This window comes from Anas acuta, chromosome 8, assembly GCF_963932015.1.
Source record: "Anas acuta chromosome 8, bAnaAcu1.1, whole genome shotgun sequence".
NCBI classification, from domain to species: Eukaryota; Metazoa; Chordata; class Aves; order Anseriformes; family Anatidae; genus Anas; species Anas acuta.
In genome coordinates, this window is record NC_088986.1 from 14,592,674 (window position 1) to 14,611,803 (window position 19,130).

At 36.5% G+C, this 19,130-nt stretch overlaps 1 long non-coding RNA gene across 2 annotated transcripts in view; it reads right to left on the reverse strand.

Annotated features, from left to right (window-relative positions):
• The window catches only part of LOC137860564 (uncharacterized), a 92,820-nt gene that overhangs the window by 21,003 nt on the left and 52,687 nt on the right, over nt 1-19,130 (reverse strand). The window contains exon 3 of one of the 2 annotated variants that reach the window (XR_011099012.1): nt 15,957-16,069. The exons of the other annotated variant lie outside the window; for it this stretch is intronic. This is a non-coding gene — a long non-coding RNA (uncharacterized lncRNA). The remainder of the gene's footprint in view (nt 1-15,956; nt 16,070-19,130) is intronic. 2 annotated transcript variants of the gene reach the window in all.

Below are 19,130 nucleotides of genomic sequence, written 5' to 3' on the forward strand. Positions count from 1 at the left end.
AGATCCTATTGGTTTTACTGGAAGCACCTTTAAGAAACCATAATATCATGAGTAAAAATAATAAATAAATAAATAAAATGGGGAAGAACACATTCTGTTCCTCCTTAGAAGCACCTAAATATGTGCTATGCACTAATACATCAATAACAGCCTGGTTTTCAGAGATACTAAGAAATGCTTGTAATCCAAGCCTAGAATACCAAACTAAAATCTCCAGAGATCACAGATAGTTCATATTGAGTTCCAAGTGCCAAACTTTCGAAAGTTTGAGTCTTAACCACCATGGCTATAACAACATTCCATAAAGAACGTTTTGTTTCAACTTTAAACAGTTCTCTCCAGAATCCTCCTCTGCTACATCACACTAAAAACAGCGACTGATTTCTAGAAACAGTTATAGGAAATAAGTGGTTAATGTCCTCCCCTAATAACATCTGATGACAGTTTCTAAAGCCAGTCTCCTCTTCACAAGTGGATCTAAGCACTACTTCAAGAGAATTAAAAAGAGTTAGAAATAAACATATTTGTATATAGAGATAAAAAGAGATGAAAGCTGATCACTGCTTGTCATGTTGGGTTTCTGATTGAACAGAAAATGAGTCAGGTTACTTATAAAATGGGTTGGTTCTGATTTTACCAATGCCTTTTCCACCTTTGGGAAAAACAACTTTTCTCTCTCATGTAATTGACTACACTCTTGTTAAAAAGCTAAAGCAAATGGTATATTCACGTTTTTTTTTCCAAAATATTCATATATTTTGTGTCAATTTATGATATAATATGGATCTGGTGTCAGGAGATTACTATTTCTCAGATAAATATTTACCAATACCATATAGATTTTAGTCTTTTGATACCACGTAGTACAAAGAAACTATGACTTAACGAACACATTCTACTTCTCCTCAAAATCAACTAAATATAGGGAAATTCTCCTGCAGGATATACATGGAGTAAATTTTTCCTGTAATAACAGCTTTATGCATAAAAACAGTTTGCCACCAACTTCAGTTCTGGCTATATTACTTTCATACAGAGGAATTACATATTAGGATTGTTTATGACAAGTGTAAAACTTTATAAATCAAAACATTTAAAAGGAATATTTGGAGACCCTGCTGCAGTAGAACTGTCTGCCTTCTAGGGTGGAAGGCAGATAAAAAATGATGAGACCCATTCATTCAGCTTTTATTCACATGAAAAGGGGAAAAACATGGCAAAAAAGTTACTCCTCAGAAGCACCCAAAATTTCAGCACTGAAAGCATATGACAAACACCTTGAAAGGAAAATGGAATATAAGCTCCTTACTCCCTCACAGCAAAGGTAATTGAACATATCAAGTGAAAGCAGGCACTGCAATAGCCATTATTAACTCAGTATTTTAAAACCTGTGAAATAACACGACAACCTTATTCTATTTATGTCAAAGAAAAATGTTTGAGCTAGTTCTTATTCTGTCTGACCCACTCCGACATGCATATATTGATACAGGGCACAGCAAAAGCAGCATTCGACATTTCTGTATTATAGCTCCCTTCTTGCAGCTTAACACCCTCTTTGAAATGGCCAGCTTCCTCTTTATGAAAAGTATTACACAATTAGAACAGACCTGTCTTAGGCAGCATTCTGATCAGCCAAAGACAGCACTTTCTAATTGATTCCAAGGAGAACCATATTTTCTTTGCAAATCTGTAACTGAATAAATACAAAAAACACCAATGCTATTAAATGAAACATGTACTGTCTTCTGCTATTTTCCAGGTAGCTTCTCAAAAACAAAAAATATTACCTTAATGTAGACCAACATGTTTTACCTCACATTTCTTGGGAGGACACACAATTCCTGCTGCTTAGATGGGACATAGCAATTTGGAAAGATGGGATCATCCACACAATATACCTCTTTACTGTAAATGCACTTGTTTGCTAAACATTTTCAGATCTCTACCTCAACAAATCTTACTCCATGATTTAATTTGAAATTAATTGTCATTTTAATGTCATAATCTTCATTTGTCATAGCTTTAATTTTTCATAATTAAAACAATTATGACAATTATCATAATTAAATAATGAATTGTTAGTTAAGTGAAAGTTTCATGGGTTGTTTTGCTTTCGAGAAATGTTCGCCTATCAAATCCAAAAAGTCTGCAGTGGAGGACCAGATATTCACCTTATGAAGGCCTTCCTTTGAGAACAGAGCTGCAATAACAGTCATTTATATCCAGAGAAATACAAGTATTAGGATGCAGCTCTCTCCACAGACACATCCCTTGATACTGAGTTCTCAGGCTGGCCTTTAATGTCTTTATTTGTTAACTTCAGTACCTTGAGCACATCCTTTCCTGGAGTCTGACAGACTGTAGACCCACAAGGCAAAAATTCCCTCTGTGAATGTGAGAATGTCAACAACTTTGGCCACACAAGCCTCATATCTACCACATACTGCTATATGCTGCTCCTGGCCTCCTCTTGCAGAACTGCTCTGCAGACAGACTCTAACAGCTAGCACAGTGACTCCTTCCCATTGCTTTGTTGCAGGCAGCATTGCTGTATGAAGTATGTCAGCTACAGCTACATTGATCAGAGTGAGAAAAAGATCCGTTTACTCAAGATTGTAAGGTTTTAGAGCAATGAAAGCCATTTTTAATGACTAAAAAAATTGTTTTTACTCCAAGCACTACTTATCTTTAACAATGCCCAATATCCAGCACTTTACACAAGATTTCAGGCTTAATAAGAGAAATGCAAGAAAATCAGAGAAATGCATGAAAGCTAACATGAAAGGGCTGTATTCTTACTCTATGCCAGTAACTCTACTTAATGCAATGCACAGCATGGCATCAAGGACAGAACCTGCCCAAATTTAAGTGCTAAACAGTGCTACCACATCTATGTGAATAAAATTATATCATAGAAGTTGCAATTCATTCAATGTCTTTCTGAAGGCCAGATGAAGGGTTTTTTCATGGGCAGCCCTATAACATCTAACTCCTAATTTGTTTTCTTATTAAACATTGAGTTAGAAACAGGAAAGAATTTGGTCTTCGAATCACAACTGGAAAAAAAAAATCTTCATGCTTTATCAGGTCAGTTTTAAGTGCAACACAGCTTAAACACTATAGCAAATTATTCAGAATTTCTGCATAGGTTTAGCTTCTCTCCATGAAGAAGAAAAAAAAAAAAAAAGAGAGAGAGAGAGAGAGAAAAGCAGCAGGAATAGTTTGGTTTGTTTTCCTCCTCTTTTGTGGCTGCTGCATTCTTAACTATTTATGGAGAAATTTCAGAACTACAAAATCGGTATTTTGATGATGTGCTCATATAAGATGTTCCTTCCCTTGCCCAATAAGCATTGTGCCACAGAATACAGGATTAAAGTAAACAGACAAAAGTCAGACACAGCAGAATTCAATTGTTCAAATGCTTAACTATATAAATAAAAGTTTTTCCTAACCACATCCCAAAAGGAAAGCAGCCCTCACTCAAACAAATACACGTTAAGTTACAGTTTTCTAGCAAGTAACACCCTTTGCTCCTGACAAAGCACACTGTGTACATTGCTTTTGCCTTTTCAACTTCCTAGTCACTGGCCATCAAATTTTCTGAAATGCTAACTTTATAAATGAGGGTTAATAAGTTTTTTGACTGCTTTTGAACCTGTACTTTTAATTCTCCGAATCCTTTGCCTTATTTACTTTGGCTAATGGCTTTCTGCCTGTCTTTGTGATTTGCTTTCTCAGCCACGAGGGGCAGTTAACTCTACAAAAACATCAGATGCTGAGTTACCTGTATTTCTCAAAACATTCAGACAGAAAAAAAAATATTCCATATACCTTGTTTACAGGAAACCAGTGGCAGAAGTTAAGGACAAGCTTTTCAAAGAGTCATCTCTAGTTCTGGGAATTCAACAGGAGAGGGCAGGAAGTTAGGAGCATACGAATGAGTAGTGCCTGTAGCTGAAATTACAAGTGCATGGACAGCTCAAGTTGGGCTCACGGAAACACAGAGCCACAAGGTAAAAGGTTACTTTTGACCTGTTTCTCTCACACACAGGCCTAACAAAGTTGCTCAGATGCAAGTCAAGAACAAAACCCAAAACCTTGGATGTTCATTATCTGTGTTTTTAGACCAGACCATCAGCACAGCAAAAGAAGACAGCATCCACAAAAATGCCCACATCAGTTCCTCTAAAAAATTCCCACGTATAGACAAGGCCAGACACATCTGTACGCCAGTTCCTCCTGTGCTGGCCATACCCCCAGCACACAGAGCAGCAACACCAAACCCCCAGTGTTGCTTTAAGTTGTGGTAAGGTCCAGCAGGCCCTTTTGCCAGACCTAAACTTCCAAAAGAAGGCAACAGCAGATGTCTTCTGCCTCAATTCCTGAGAGGTGTTTACCTTCACAGTGTAACTCAAAGCCATGTAACTCAAAGCCATAATGCCCTGCCCTTGCTTTTTTTTTTTTTTTTTCATTTAACACACAAAAAATAACCACATTACAGCAATAGCACACACCTTCCTCTCCCATCCCTCCACATTTGCTCCACCTGAGGGGGTAATGGAACATAAAGGGCAAGTGACAGCGTTAAAAATGTTCTTTGTTTTCTAAAGCTTAAGTCCTTCAGAAATTCCCTAATATAATTTTTCTCCCCATTTTAGCCATACGCTGTTTACATGCCAGATGGGTTTTCCCCAAGCTCTCACACCACTAAGAAAAGTGCAGCATTTTTTGTTAATTTATCACTGTATTAAAATATAAGAAGTGAACCATACATAGATAAAATGAATTATAGGTATACCTCCCATACATTCTGTACATCATGCTAGGCAAAAGCTGTGTTGTGTTAACTGTCAAGCTGAGAAATAGCTGACATTTGTTATTTTAATTAATAGTTTACTTTGCTGAAATAAGCTTCTATGAGAAGCTATGACTTTTATTAAGTCTTCAGTACAGCATTATTTTCACAGATTGGGAGGAAAAGCAAATTTTCAAAGCCGCTTCACCCTACAAGGTCACCACCAACAGCTTGAATGCACATGTCAAGGAGACATCTGCTTCAGAGATACCAATCTATGTTAAATGTGCATTATTTCAAAAAGTTAAGATACTTTTCATTGCAAGAAAAATGATTATTCAGTAATTATGTAGTTCTTTACTGGTGTTTAGTAGTACAGATTTTTGTCCCCTGTGGATTTCTTAATATTTCATAACTGCCACCCTGAATTCTTAGACCTCAGCATTTGCTTTAGAAATCACAGTAAAGCATAGCCACTGATCAGTTCAGACAGGCAGAGTTTCTGTCACTGATGCAAAACATTATACAGTTACACCAGAAGTTTATTCCTTTTCTTTGCCCAAATATTTTGAGGTCATTGATGAGACCAGGAATTCCTCAATTCTCTCCTCTATAAAAAGGACAACCACATTTCCAGCCAATGCAAATTTATCCCATTTCCAGCCAGTGCAAGTGTGCTTGGCAAAAGAGAAAATTTGGTATGCTGATCCAGAGATTCTCTGGATGCAGTTCTTAGTTTAGTAGTTTTACAGGCCTTACAGGCTGCTGATTTCAAAAGAACTTCATGTGTAAAGAAGGCACAATGCCAGACCCTTTCTTCTGATTCTTGATTCACTTGAAGACTTTATAAAAGGATACCGTAAAAAACAGCACACTTTTTTTTTTTTTTTTTTTTTTTGCTATCAGCAAATGAAGAATACCTCAGCTGATTTCTATGAATTATATTTCACTGTTGTTGTTGTCTAGCTTACAGTGAACAAAACTTGTGCTCTCAGGATTGATCTGTAGCGTCATATTAATGGAAATATTCTCATTGAATTCAGACAATCAGTGCCAGAAATAACAAGTCTGAATGGTTATGACTATGTAATGTAACCACAGGTAGGTAAGAGCTCATTCTGCCTCCACTCTAAAGTGATTAAAAGTTCCATTATCACAGTTAAAATACCACTGAGCTCAAGCTAATATTTCAGATATTAGCTTGCACTCAGCACAGCATCAAACAGTCCAGTTAGAAGCCACCTCTACTAGTACCTGTATCAGGTACCTTGTATGCACCGCTGTGTTTCTCTGAAGGACAACAACTCTTACCATTGAGCTTGGTGAGGTTGTAGTGACTGTTTTACTGCTTACTTTACTCATTTGCTTCCTTCCCCAGAGGGAGACTGCCAGGTGAACCACAGTTATCTCTGCTGGGAGAGGCCAAGCCAGAAGAGAACCCTATTAACTTTCATGAAGGGCCAGCAGCACGCACTGAGAGCCTGCTGTAGCTGAGGGACTTGTTAAGGGTCTGTAGCTATCTACACTCTTTGTGAACCGTTATCTTACAGGTAACTGCTTATTTCCTCATGTAATTTACGTCACAGCTTCACCTGGACTTGAAATTTTATTCAGATATTATTTTCCTTGTTTTGATGTTAAGAGCTTGCCTTGTTTTGTTTTTTTTTAATTAAAAAACTGGGACTTTTTTCTACTTGCTGTAATTCACATCTTGTGAATTGAATATTAGAAGATGGAAAACTCTGCTTGTCTCATTAGGTTTTATGGTTTTTTGTTTTGTTTGTTGTTTAAGAAAGAAGGGGTTTATTTGTTTTTCTTTTTGCAAAAAAAGTAGTAGTAAAGCTATTACAGCCAACATTGGTCATAAGAGTCCAAGACAGGCAGAGGTTACAGAGAGAAAGAAAATAATTATTAGACAAATACTGGAAAAATGAACAAGGTCTTGGGCTAAAAACTTTTTATCAGAGGCATATGCATATGGGAAATAAATATACAATTGCTTGAATATATAAACCCTTAAAGGCATATGCAAAGAATTTTTTCTTTTATGCTTTACCCTGAAAAGTGACTAATTCTCCTTAACCTGTGTACTCTCATCTCCCATGCTCCTCAGTTTTTACCACAGATCCAATGGGAGGCATTCACCACTCAGCAGCAGCAGCAGGTACACAGGCCTGGGACACCCAGTACATCTGTGTTTACACTTTCTTGGCTTATACCCATCTCCCTTTTCACATTACATTAATACAACTTTTAAAATCCTTTAAGTACTGAAATGCATAAATTTTGTAATGCACCTTTCAATAAGTACTTTCCTTGCAGCAGCAGGCTTTACCTGATTCAGATATTTGGGGGACTTCTTGGTTTCAGGAGTGAGCCAGATGTCACACATGGCATGGCTGACCTGTAACTGCGAGGCTCTGCACAGCTTCTGTAGCATCTCAGTTGCAGGCATTCATGGACGAGCTGCGCTGGTGACAGGTCTGGCTTTGTTTCCACAGGAGTCAGCCATGCTGTCCTGCCTCAGGCCTCAACCTGCTGCAGCTGATTTGAGTGTTTGCTGAGCCCGAGGCCGTAACCTGCTGCTGATGCCTTCATCTTTTATTTGCTAACTGCCTGATGCCACCTGTCTACCTCACATGATACAGCAATTGGGACCAGATCATCTCCACAATACGGAAAGTTGGAAACAAATTTCCCTCCCAGTGTGGTCATAAGTCCACTGATACAATAGTAAGGTGCTTCGTCGCTGAAGGAGCACTGTACCAAACCTGTCAGAGCTCCATTGGAATGGCTTTTAATTCAGTATCTTCAGAAAGGTGGTGGTTGTGCAGCATATTATAGGAGAGATACAAAGGCTAAATTACATGCACCCCACTGATAACTGAGCAATGGGATTTCCTTCCTGACAAAACTGTGTGACAATTTTGTAATTCCTCATTATAACCCTGATAATCAAAGGCCATATTTTTTGCTTGGCAACAATGTACAAAGGGATCTTCAGAAGGAAGTATGGTCAAGAATTAAGACTTACTGAACTACCCCAGCAAAGACATCTGTACTGACCTCATCTCCATAAAGCTGTGAGGTACCAAAGGAAGCTGAGAAATGTGTCAAACTGTCCAAATCAAGGAGTTTTAAGGAACAGGAGTGTAATTCATTTTTCTAATTAGTTATTATATTATACGCTCTACTATTTTCCGCAACTACCACTTAGTAAAATCTAAATTATAGCAAATCCACGTTGTGATTTTTTTTTATTATATCATTGTTGTCTGTTTAACGAGAATAAGACAGGTTTATTTTAGAGAAACAAAGTGAAATGTTTTTGCACTTAAACTTCCATGTTATGTCAAAACATTATCACTACCTATATACAAACACTACTTTCCTATCTATATTCATATATAAAGTTTCACAGTAAAAATAGAAATGATAATAGAAATTAAAAAGAAAATATTTCAGTCGGTTATATTGACTACAGATATAAATATGGAATTTGTGATTTTTTTGTGTTTGGTTTTTATTATTAAATAAGAGGAATAGAAAGATTTCATAGTGATGGGAAACAGTTACTTGTCTTTTATCTTTGTTTGGACAGTGAACAACAATATATATATTTATGGCCTGTTAACGTCTGCCAACAAGAAAATAATATGATTCAAGTATTTTTATATGCTATGTAAAGATATTTATTGGAGTCATTGCATCAATTTGTATCTTTTGGAATTTCGTTTTCCGTTTCTGGTGGTTTATGAAAAACCAAATTTAGCTTAGTGATAATACTGAATGTTGGGAAACAAATATTACAAACCAGCACTAAAGGAAAAGATAATTCTAAAAAGCCAATGTCAGAACTGTTTGTTATAAGTTTTTTTTTTTGTTGTTTGTTTTTTTTCTGTAATTACTATGTGCTTTCCAATGGGACAAAAAGTGGTGTCAAACATATACCCTTTTGAATGCAGAAAGGCATTCAAAATAAGCATTCAAAATAAGCATTCAATAAGCTTTCCTAAGAGATAACAGAGCAGTAAATAACACATATCAAGATACGATGTAGACACTTACAAGACAACGTTGAAATTTAAAGCAGGAAAACAAGCAGCAGTTGAATAGTTAATCTCATGTATTTTTTAAAGAAAAATTATTTACTGGTTTCATATTTTTTTTTCAAGTTCTATCATCAATAATGCAATTCTGCTTTGTTTACATATTCCTTACAAGTCACTTGGGCTTTATTCTTCTTCCCTTCTCCTCTCCATTCTACATTTCTAAACCTTATTTGTTTGGGGGGGAGGAGAAGAGGGCAGGTAGGAGGGAAGCAAAAAAAAAAAAAAAAAGACAAAAACTGGGGGAAAAAAAAAACACATAATAGAATCTCTTATGGCTGAGAACTATTAGGATGAACCCTAGAAGAATTAAACATAGGGAAGTTGTTAAAATGTGCTAACACAAGTGAAATCCAAAAAAACTAAGGAGTGTGAGAAGCATATAAAATTTCTTTACACATGTCCTTCAAAAAAGTTTAATACGTAGTCAGGTCACATTATTGCACATCAAATTCTCTAGGTCTCTAGCTGCCAGTAGCAATTATCTGTAAGAGAACATATTTTCCCTCGTGACTAGCTATCAGGAGTTTTTGAGTATACCTAAGCATAGCCTTGAGCAAAACTCCTACGGGGCATATTTGGAATAGAGTATTTCATTTGGATGAAATATTAAGGTTTCTGTGCAATATGTCTATCTATATATTTATACATCTGTTTCAACATATTGATCTGTTTATCTGTTTACTTTAATTACATGAAATAGTTGTATTAAAATGTAAACAGTTCTGAATCTATGTGTTTCTGTGAAGGGTTTTTAAGAGGCACAGCTTCCTGGATGCTGAGACTGCCAGCAGCAATAATGAATCCTGCACCGATGGCTTCCACCAGCCACCCAGCCCGGCAGGACCACACAGCCTGGCTCCATGAGCACATCACTGCACACACTGCCCGTGTGCACACCATACACAGCACCACCCAACGGCAGTGTGATATGCTACCGCCTGTTATGGAGTGGCCGGTGATCATACGCACCACCAGTAAGAAACAAGGGTGGGGAATTTAAGGAAAAGGAGAAATTCTATCGCTCCAGAGGGGAACGTAGAGTCCTATAATTGATCATTTTTAAAAATGTATGAGGCAATCACACTTGCTTGAGGACTTTGAACAGCGCCTGCTGCGGTGGTTTACACATCTCTGCGTGCCACGTGGTCAAGTTTGCTGCCATGAGTTCTCAAGCAAGTTTCTATTTTCACAGTGCTCTAGATGGAAGGATATTTTTGTGAAGATTTCTAGAAAAAGAATACCTGTAAAAAGGGCAGGAAAAGAAAACTGCCTAGCCAATGGGAATGGTCCCACGGCATACAAGAACCGCTGGACTCTGGTAATAAGAAATACAATGAAAATGTGTAGTAAGCCTCTTAATGAATGAGATTAAATTAATTTTCATCCTGTGAACACAGGTGAAAACAACTGCTTTCAAATGAGATTATGTTGGTTTCATTTTGATATGGTCTGGGTCTCAACTGTATGTTAGCTGTAAGAACAGTTATTTGGGCTCATAATACACCCTCAGAAGCCTACAAAAAACTTTCAATTGATTTTAGTAGAAATCAGACCAATTCCTTTGCATTTATGCATTGTGCACGTATATATATCACACAACAACATTAAATGTATGACAACATAAATAAAAATTAAGAGACTATTATTCAAACACATGGAGAGTAAACTTTATCAGGAGGCTAGTGATTTTTTTAAATATATTTTTAACAGCAATAAATAATTGCTAATTTTCATTAATACATTATTTTAAATGCAAGAGCAAGCATAGTAAAGACTTTTATATTCACTTTTGTTACTGCAAAGGAAAACAGCATTACAAATCTGACAAACGAAATATTCTGTGGGGCCTTTATAGCAATAGGAGAACAAGAGTTGATACTTCCCAGCTTTCAAATGATCATGAGGTATATGAAAAAGAAAAAAAAAAATCTCATGTCTCCTCTTAGTAATCTGTTCACACTCTTAAATGGTGTTCCTCCTTCATGGATTTTTCTGAATCTCTTATTTATCAGTTTGGGTTTCTGTCCCATCTTTCCACATATTACAACTAATTAGTACCCCCTGATGAGAAACAGTTCACCAATGAAAAAAGCAGTTGGATAAAATCTACATTAACAAATGTAGTTCATTTAATATCATTTGTACTGCTGCATTATTAATAATATATAATTACCCTGTGCAGGCTGCAAGAGGGAAGAATAAAATCATTCATTAATTTCTTGGCCTTTACAAAAGGAGGAGTATATTTGCCAGGAAAAAAAAAAAAAAAAAAAAAAAAAAATCTGTACTGAGCTTACAGACTGCCATTCGTCAGTGCTGTATGTCATGCTAAAATATTAACTTTTCAGTCCGGAAAGCACTGCTATATTTAAAAGTGATCCTTACAGTAGCCCAAGATACAGTGTGCAATACCGCTGTTCAAACCATTAAGTGATCATTCTGAGAGAACTGAACAAAACAGCATAGCAGGTGGCTATACGAAAATTTTCCTGATTTCAGGAAAAATATTGAGAGATGTTCTCAATGCATACAAATTCCAGTCAAAAAGGAAAGATAGGAAATGTTTAAACTTGTTGTTTCCATTCCCTTTTTGTTCTAGTTAGGCGATTTCATTACTTTTCTGCCACATTTCATACGCATTTCAAGACTGACTCCACCACAATAAATACTAGAGAAAAGCCTATCTAGCATTATTCAAATTCACTCATTTAGATAAGGGGCATGCACCTCGACCTCTGAGCTCAGTTCTACAAGGCTGCTGCTCCAAAATTTAGAGAGACATGTTTTCCTGTGATTCCAGAAAGCAGGTGATTAATGGCTGCACTGATCATTCACAATACTACTACCCCAGTGAAATTTTGCTCGCCTCAGGAACATAAATAAAAATATACAAAATCACTGACAGATCAAAACACAGTGCTATATCAAACTGGAACAAAGCAAATAAAGAGCAGAAAATATTGCAAGGAAAAAATGAATTAGCATTCTCTTATATAAAGGTAACAGGTTAGGGGACCTTGAAATGAAGATGGAGGCATAAAAATGTGAGAAGGGAAAAATGTTTTAAAAAATTCAATCAAAACTTGTGTATGTGAAGGACAGGAACATTATCTATAAAAGAAAGCCACATTAAAAAAAAAATCAGGAAAGAATAAAATGAATGCATGAGACAAAAAGCAGGGTATAGGAGGAATCACTAAAATCAGAGATTTGCCAGGTTGCAAGACACGCTGAATAATAGGTTGAGTTCAGAAGGCAGAGCTGAGCTCATCTAGAGGATCAGGGAAAAAAGCTCATTCTATATGAATTGAATTAATGTACCTGCATGACAGAGTACGTGGGAGAAGGAACCAGCTCAATTATAGGAGATCAGCAGGGAAAAAACAGAGCACGGTGAATAGCTGCTTGTCCCACTCACTTAACCACAGAAACAAGGACAGAAATCATTGGGTTTGCACCACTGTAACTGAGCGGATAATTCAGATATAAGTTTTTAAGTGTTACAGGTTATTTAGCAGACTGCTTAGAAACACATTGCTGAGAAAAACATTACAGAAAAAAAAAAAAAAAAAAAAAAAGAAAAGAAAAAACACTGCTTTTTAAAGGGATGACCTCATAGTGGACACAAGGTCACCTGGAACTGTTTTGGAACTGTTTCTATCATTTGGTAAAAGCCTGAGGGGAAAAAACAAAGAGGAAGCAGGGGCTCATACTTTACACTGACGAGTCAGAACATCAGGACAGAGCTTTCCCCACATCCCCAGTTTGAAACAAGACTTGCAAACAGTTACAGTTAGAAGAACAGAAAGGAGTCAGATACATCTAGACCCAGGAGAAATCATTTAGCCAAAATTTTGAAGGCTAGAGACAAATTTAAAGCCAGCGGCCTGCTGGTAGACAGCACTGAGGAGGGAATTAAGCCCTCCTGTAGAGGTACCACAGGCCCCTGAGTGACTTGCTTCTTCTCAAGTCTCCTGCCTCACTCCTCTCCAAAAAAAAAGAAAAAAAAAAAAAAAAAAAAAAGCCCCTCATCTATCTAACAGAAAGATCTACATCCAGACTGTGCAAGAAACTAGAAAAATAATTTTAAAGGATGTAAAAATATCTTTCCAAATGATGAAATGCAGTGAAGCAGAGTAGCAGAGACTAACTCAAAGTTTGGAGTAAAAAAGGCATTCCAGAAACATGGGAAATATCAGAAGTGTTTGAAATCAATTTCTGTTGTTGTTCTTGACTTCTCTAGCTGCTTATTTTAATTCTACAAAGTGTGAACCATCCTATAGGTTTAAAGTGACTACTAGGCTTTTACAGAGAAAATAGTCTTAACTATTATCAGACAGGACTTGTAGGCTGGTGCGGCCTCACCTCGAGTACTGTGTGCAGTTCTGGGCACCACAGTATAAAAAGGACATGAAACTGTTGGAGAGTGTCCAGAGGAGGGCTACGAAGATGGTGAAAGGCCTGGAGGGGAAGACGTACGAGGAACGGCTGAGGGCACTGGGCCTGTTCAGCCTGGAGAAGAGGAGGCTGAGGGGAGACCTCATCACAGTCTACAACTTCCTCGTAAGGGGGTGTCGAGAGGCAGGAGACCTTTTCTCCATTAACACCAGCGACAGGACCCGCAGGAACGGGGTTAAGCTGAGGCAGGGGAAGTTTAGGCTTGACATCAGGAGGGGGTTCTTCACAGAGAGAGTGGTTGCACACTGGAACAGGCTCCCCAGGGAAGTGGTCACTGCACCGAGCCTGACTGAATTTAAGAAGAGATTGGACTGTGCACTTAGTCACATGGTCTGAACTTTTGGGTAGACCTGTGCGGTGTCAAGAGTTGGACTTGATGATCCTTAAGGGTCCCTTCCAACTCAGGATATTCTATGATTCTATGATTCTATGATATTTTTCAAATTACTGTGGTTTGTATGACCATTTTTTCCTAATAATTAAAATAATATAACTTGTTCCTTTGGTTTTTGACATAAAGCTACACAGTGATGTGTGTGCCTATAGCTTTGCTTTTAAAGTAATGAAGCTATACAGTCTTAAATCTCCAAATTAAAAATATTTTATATGCAAGGCCTATGAATACTGAATTATCTGAACGCCACTGCCTGACTGATATAACAAATGAAAACAGTATATTTTATTAAATAATATAGGAAACAGCAGTGCATATTTCATCCGTAATTATTGAGAACTCACAAAATGTCATTTTTCCCAAGTATTTTCCCAAAATGTATTACATTGAATATACTCCATATGTGCCATATAAATAATGCATATATTTATGCATATATATAAATATATAAAACAATATATTTCTATATAAATAATGTAATTCTAAGGGACCCGAAGAGACTTCTAATCCATTTGAAGTCATTCAATACAATTGAATTCAAGGTTAATAACTACTTTACCCTAAGTAGTGTTCTCTGCCAACAATTGTAGTTTCACTGTATTTACTACAGGATGCCACACTGAAGATACAGCATGGTATAAAATGAATGTTAGCAAGTAGAAAAGGCTAGAAAAGAACAATGACTACCACAGAATGAAGGAAAAGCAACACAGCCATAGAGTTTAACTTGACAATCAGTTCCCGCAATGTAAACGTCCCAGAACAAATCTAGCAGGATTCACTGGTTTAAGTAAGCACTATGAGGAGAGGTGAGACAGTACTGTCACCAGCACACTCTGCTCACAACAAGCAGAGCTTCCTGGCAGAAGAGGCTACCTTAACTCACTAGGTAAAAGTTACCTAACACAGCTGGGTATTCCTCCCTGCTTTGTTTTAGGGGTTGGAGACCTTCACTCTGCTCAACCTAGTTACTGTAAATGATGATCAAGAATTCTTGGAGAGAGGAAACTTGCAGGATAAATTTAGAGAAGCTGAACTTATTTTCATCTAGTTGATTAAGTATTCCAGAATATTCAAGGGATAAAGCTTTGAAATTATTATCTACTCCCTAATGATCAGAGCTACTTTGGAAGTAATTCAGAGAAGAAAGAAGAAAAAAAAAAAAAAAAAAGAGGTTACCACAATCCAGGAGTTTTCTCCACCTCTCTCAACCAAGAAGAAAGAGAAAGCCAGGCATTATTTTGTGTTTGGTCATTTTCTCACTCTTCACCTGACAGCAGTCTGTGTAGAATGTCTAAATTTATTTATATTTTTTTTTCCCCAACATTGTTTAGGTTTGTATAGGATGTATGAAAATGAGGAACAGAGATAACATAGCAGCTTATGATTCATAAGCTCTTGAGCTTAAAACTGGGTACATCCATTTTTGCAAACAATATACTAGCATCTAGAGCTAGTACATGGCACAGGCAGTTTTAATAAAGAAATGTGAAGCTTAAGCTCCATTACACGAGTTATGTCTTGTCCATGCCTCTCCCTCTGGTAACCCTACATGTTGTACTGCATTCTCCCTCACTGCTCAGCCTTTGCTTTGTCAAAAGATACAGAGAGACCCCAGTAATTGATAACGCATCTATATTGATCTGATTTTTGGCAATCTATGCTAATCTCTCAGTATTGACTATTCCTGTGTGCCTAGGAACTCTTCTTTCCACTAAGAAGAACAATTTGTTTCATTCATTACAACTGTGTTAGCAATATACACAGACTGTAATACACTGGAGAAGACCCTTCAGGGAATAATGGAGCAAAATGTCCTACATAGACGTGTATTGCATAGATCTGCTGATGTAACAGAGCTGTTTCCTGACCTATCATCTATAAGTCTCTGTAACAAGTTTCTTTGTTCTTCCTTCACTGAGCTTGTAATGTTGTATTTCTTGACTGAAAATACTTTACACCTGAGTTTTTGTTTTCTAAAATCAGAAGGAAGAAATGGAGCATAAGAGCTAAAGGTAAGCTAATAAAATGAAATCCCATAGCACAGCCCAATGCATTCCCACTGTAAAGTTTAAGCTTTTGTACTTTTGGTCATGTTTCTCAATTCCTACATTAGCCAACTGGGATAACAATATTTTAATGCCCTTGAAGTAAAAACATGCTTTTACACAAGATTTCTAATGCTGTCACATACCTCAAACATAAAGATACTTGGCTGATCCCTTTTCCCTTCCTCCCCACCAAAGGGCTTTGTGCTCCATCTACTTCCAGCAGCTCTGTGCTACTCCTTTCCTGGCTCATCAACACCTGTGAACAGTGAGTTTCCCATTATCTGCAGCTTCAGACCAAGCTGTAATTCTACTCTATTAAAGTACAGTATTTTTTCAATAGGCAAACTACTAAATGGAAATATTAAATACTCAAAAAAAGAAAAAAAAAATAAAAAGAAGGCTAAAAATTCAGTTAAGTTTGCATATAATGAAAATATTTCAACAAGTGAAACATAAAAATGCAATATTAAGTCTAATATTGGTGACATTTCACAGATCTTGTTAGAAACTAGGGAGCAGGCTTTATTTGAACTTTGTTGCCCTTATATTAGATTTCTTTCTTAGAATTAATTTATTTCCTTGTAGTTCTCATTATGTTTTTATTGCATTCAGAGAAATGCTCCACTATTCCATAACTAATTTAACACCTGTAAATTCCCATGGTTGCTAATGAAAGACTGTGTAGACTACCAGATAAATTTCTAATTCATATTTCAAAGGTTGTGAGTTCAAATCCTATTAAGGTTGTACTTATTAATGTTTCTATTAACTCTTTTCCATCTCTGAAGCTATAGATTGAATTAATACTTCCAGTTTTTCTAAAGAAAGAGAACACATCTGCTCTAAAATGTCACACAAACTAGGGAAAACGAAGAAGGAAACAAACTTAGTAAAAAAAAACAGTTCAGATGTAGTGTTGGCACTTTTCAATACGATAATGCCATTCTTGCAATTATAGACAAAACCAATTAACTACAGGTCATGAATCAAGTAGAAATAAATTCTGGTGTATACGAAACAGTAAAAATCTATAGTATTTCCATCTAGTGCAACTGCACGATTGAAGTTCATGCTTCTATTTTTGTCTTCCTAACATACTTTCCTTTACAACACTAATCATTTAACCTCCCACTGCCTCAGTTTACTCATCTGTAAAATGGATGCGATATTTATTGACCTTCTAGTTTAATAATCCTGAATCCTTTGCACCATCTATAGCTATTTCCATTAGAATTTTAAAGCTAATAAAGTAAACGCAACTCCAATGGGATTTTGTCAGATTTAATTCATTAGTTATAAGATTCTTAATGGAACAGCTATAGAAGTGCAAAGGATTAATTATAGCTAAAAAACAAGCACTTAGAAAATAATTTAGCTATATCAAAAAGGATGTATCTCTAGAAATAACCCTACCCAATGGACTGGGAGCCAAGCAACCTTTAATATTGCCCTTGACTGACATAATTTAAATGCAGAAGCACTGTGGAACAATGCTGTAATTTATGCAGATACAGTATCTACATCTGCTATCAGAAATAATTATGCAAAAGGTTGGAGGATTTTTTTTAATATATTGTTTTGCATATTTGATAACATCTGAGAAGATATATTTTGCACAGGCATTAAAGAAAATAATTTGAGTGGTGTACAAATACGCAATACTTGATTAGTAAGCAGCATACTATATTCCCTTCTCACTTCTTGAATAGTAATTACTTTTTTCAAGAACACTTGTGAGTAACATTGTTTTTTCTACCTGTATTTGTAAATTTCTGGTATTCGCCCTATTTTTACACTGACATCCAAGTGACAAGGCCAAAAAAGCAGGTTGTTTTTTCATTCATTTCTTTATTTGACTTTGCTTCTCAATCATTTCTTAATATATTACCAGGTAAGGTATATTAAATTTCTATTGGAAATTAAAAGAATCCATTTGGACAAACATATCTACATCTATAATTTATGTGGTTTCAAAAATGTTAAAAAAAAAAATCAACAAAAATCACAGCATTTTTGGAAAAAAAAAATCTGAATTTTCACTTTAATCTATTTAAGAAAAAGTAAACCTGTAAGTGTCAAAAACACCTTCATGTATCTGGTAATTTAAAATGCAGCTTGTTATCTCATTTGGCTTTTTCCTGAAATCAGTGTAAAACTGCTCAAATACATTAGGCTCTGGCTGAGAGACAAAAATACCTATTTTCCCACGTACAGCACTATAGCATATAGTTGCCAAAATCCCAAGGCGTATGGTCTCTGTTGGAAAGGTTTGTGAGCAGTACAGTGTAACTGGCAGTACGCATACGTCCTGATTCACAGAAACTACTGTTCAAGGTCAGAAACTTTTTGACCAACTTCTTGCATTAATTTGAGCCCTGCTTTACACTGTGCCTCACGTTTGGGCCATATTTATACCTTTAGCCCAATGACAGCTGCAGACTGTAGCATCTCTGCCAGAATTTGCTTTCAAAAAGACTGACTGACAAGTTCCTCTTTGTTCGTTTCCTGGAAAATAAATAAATAAATAAATAAAAATCCCAGGGTCATGCTCTTTGTATTTTCAGAGCTCTAAAAGCTCTAGAGACATAAGGGAGACAGAACTGACTTCTTGCTGTTGATCACAAGCTCCATGGCAAGAGAAAGAAGATTGAGGCCTTGATGCAGACTGTCAGAATTTATACCGAGGGGGGCTGTCTTCAAAAGAAGGCTGTGGATAAATGAAAAGCTGGATACCAGGCTCTTCAGATGGAGCATGAGAATCAAGGTGCATGGGCTGAAGAGTCCCATCAATAGTAGTTCTGCAACAACAACCTGCCAAGAAAACTAGGGAGGCTCTGAAAAATGACTGAACAGGGAATGGGAGAAAGAGGATGTTTATCCATCCATATGGTAACAACATTCACATGGCTCCTAGTAACACACAGTATGTAGCAATGCACTTGAGAGGAAATCATTTTAAAATATATTGTCTCCAAATTCTTGTGATTCATACTAGCTTATAAAATCCTCAGGGCGAAATACCACAGTCCCTCCCCAGTCCTTATTCAAGTAAAATCTGCTTGAAATCAATAGGAGTTTGCTTATATAAGGAAAAAGTGAAAACTGAGGATAAAATAGGGATATGATTCACAGTATGCATGGAAATTATTTTGGTTGTTCATACATTCAGACTATCTATCATAATAAAAAGATGCTGTCCCACTGATGACCTAGTTTTCAAAGTCTGTGTACATGTATTAATATAGTTGAACACAAAATTCAGCATGCCTGAAAAACCAAACCATATCTAGCTCACAGTTTATACAGCAACATACCTG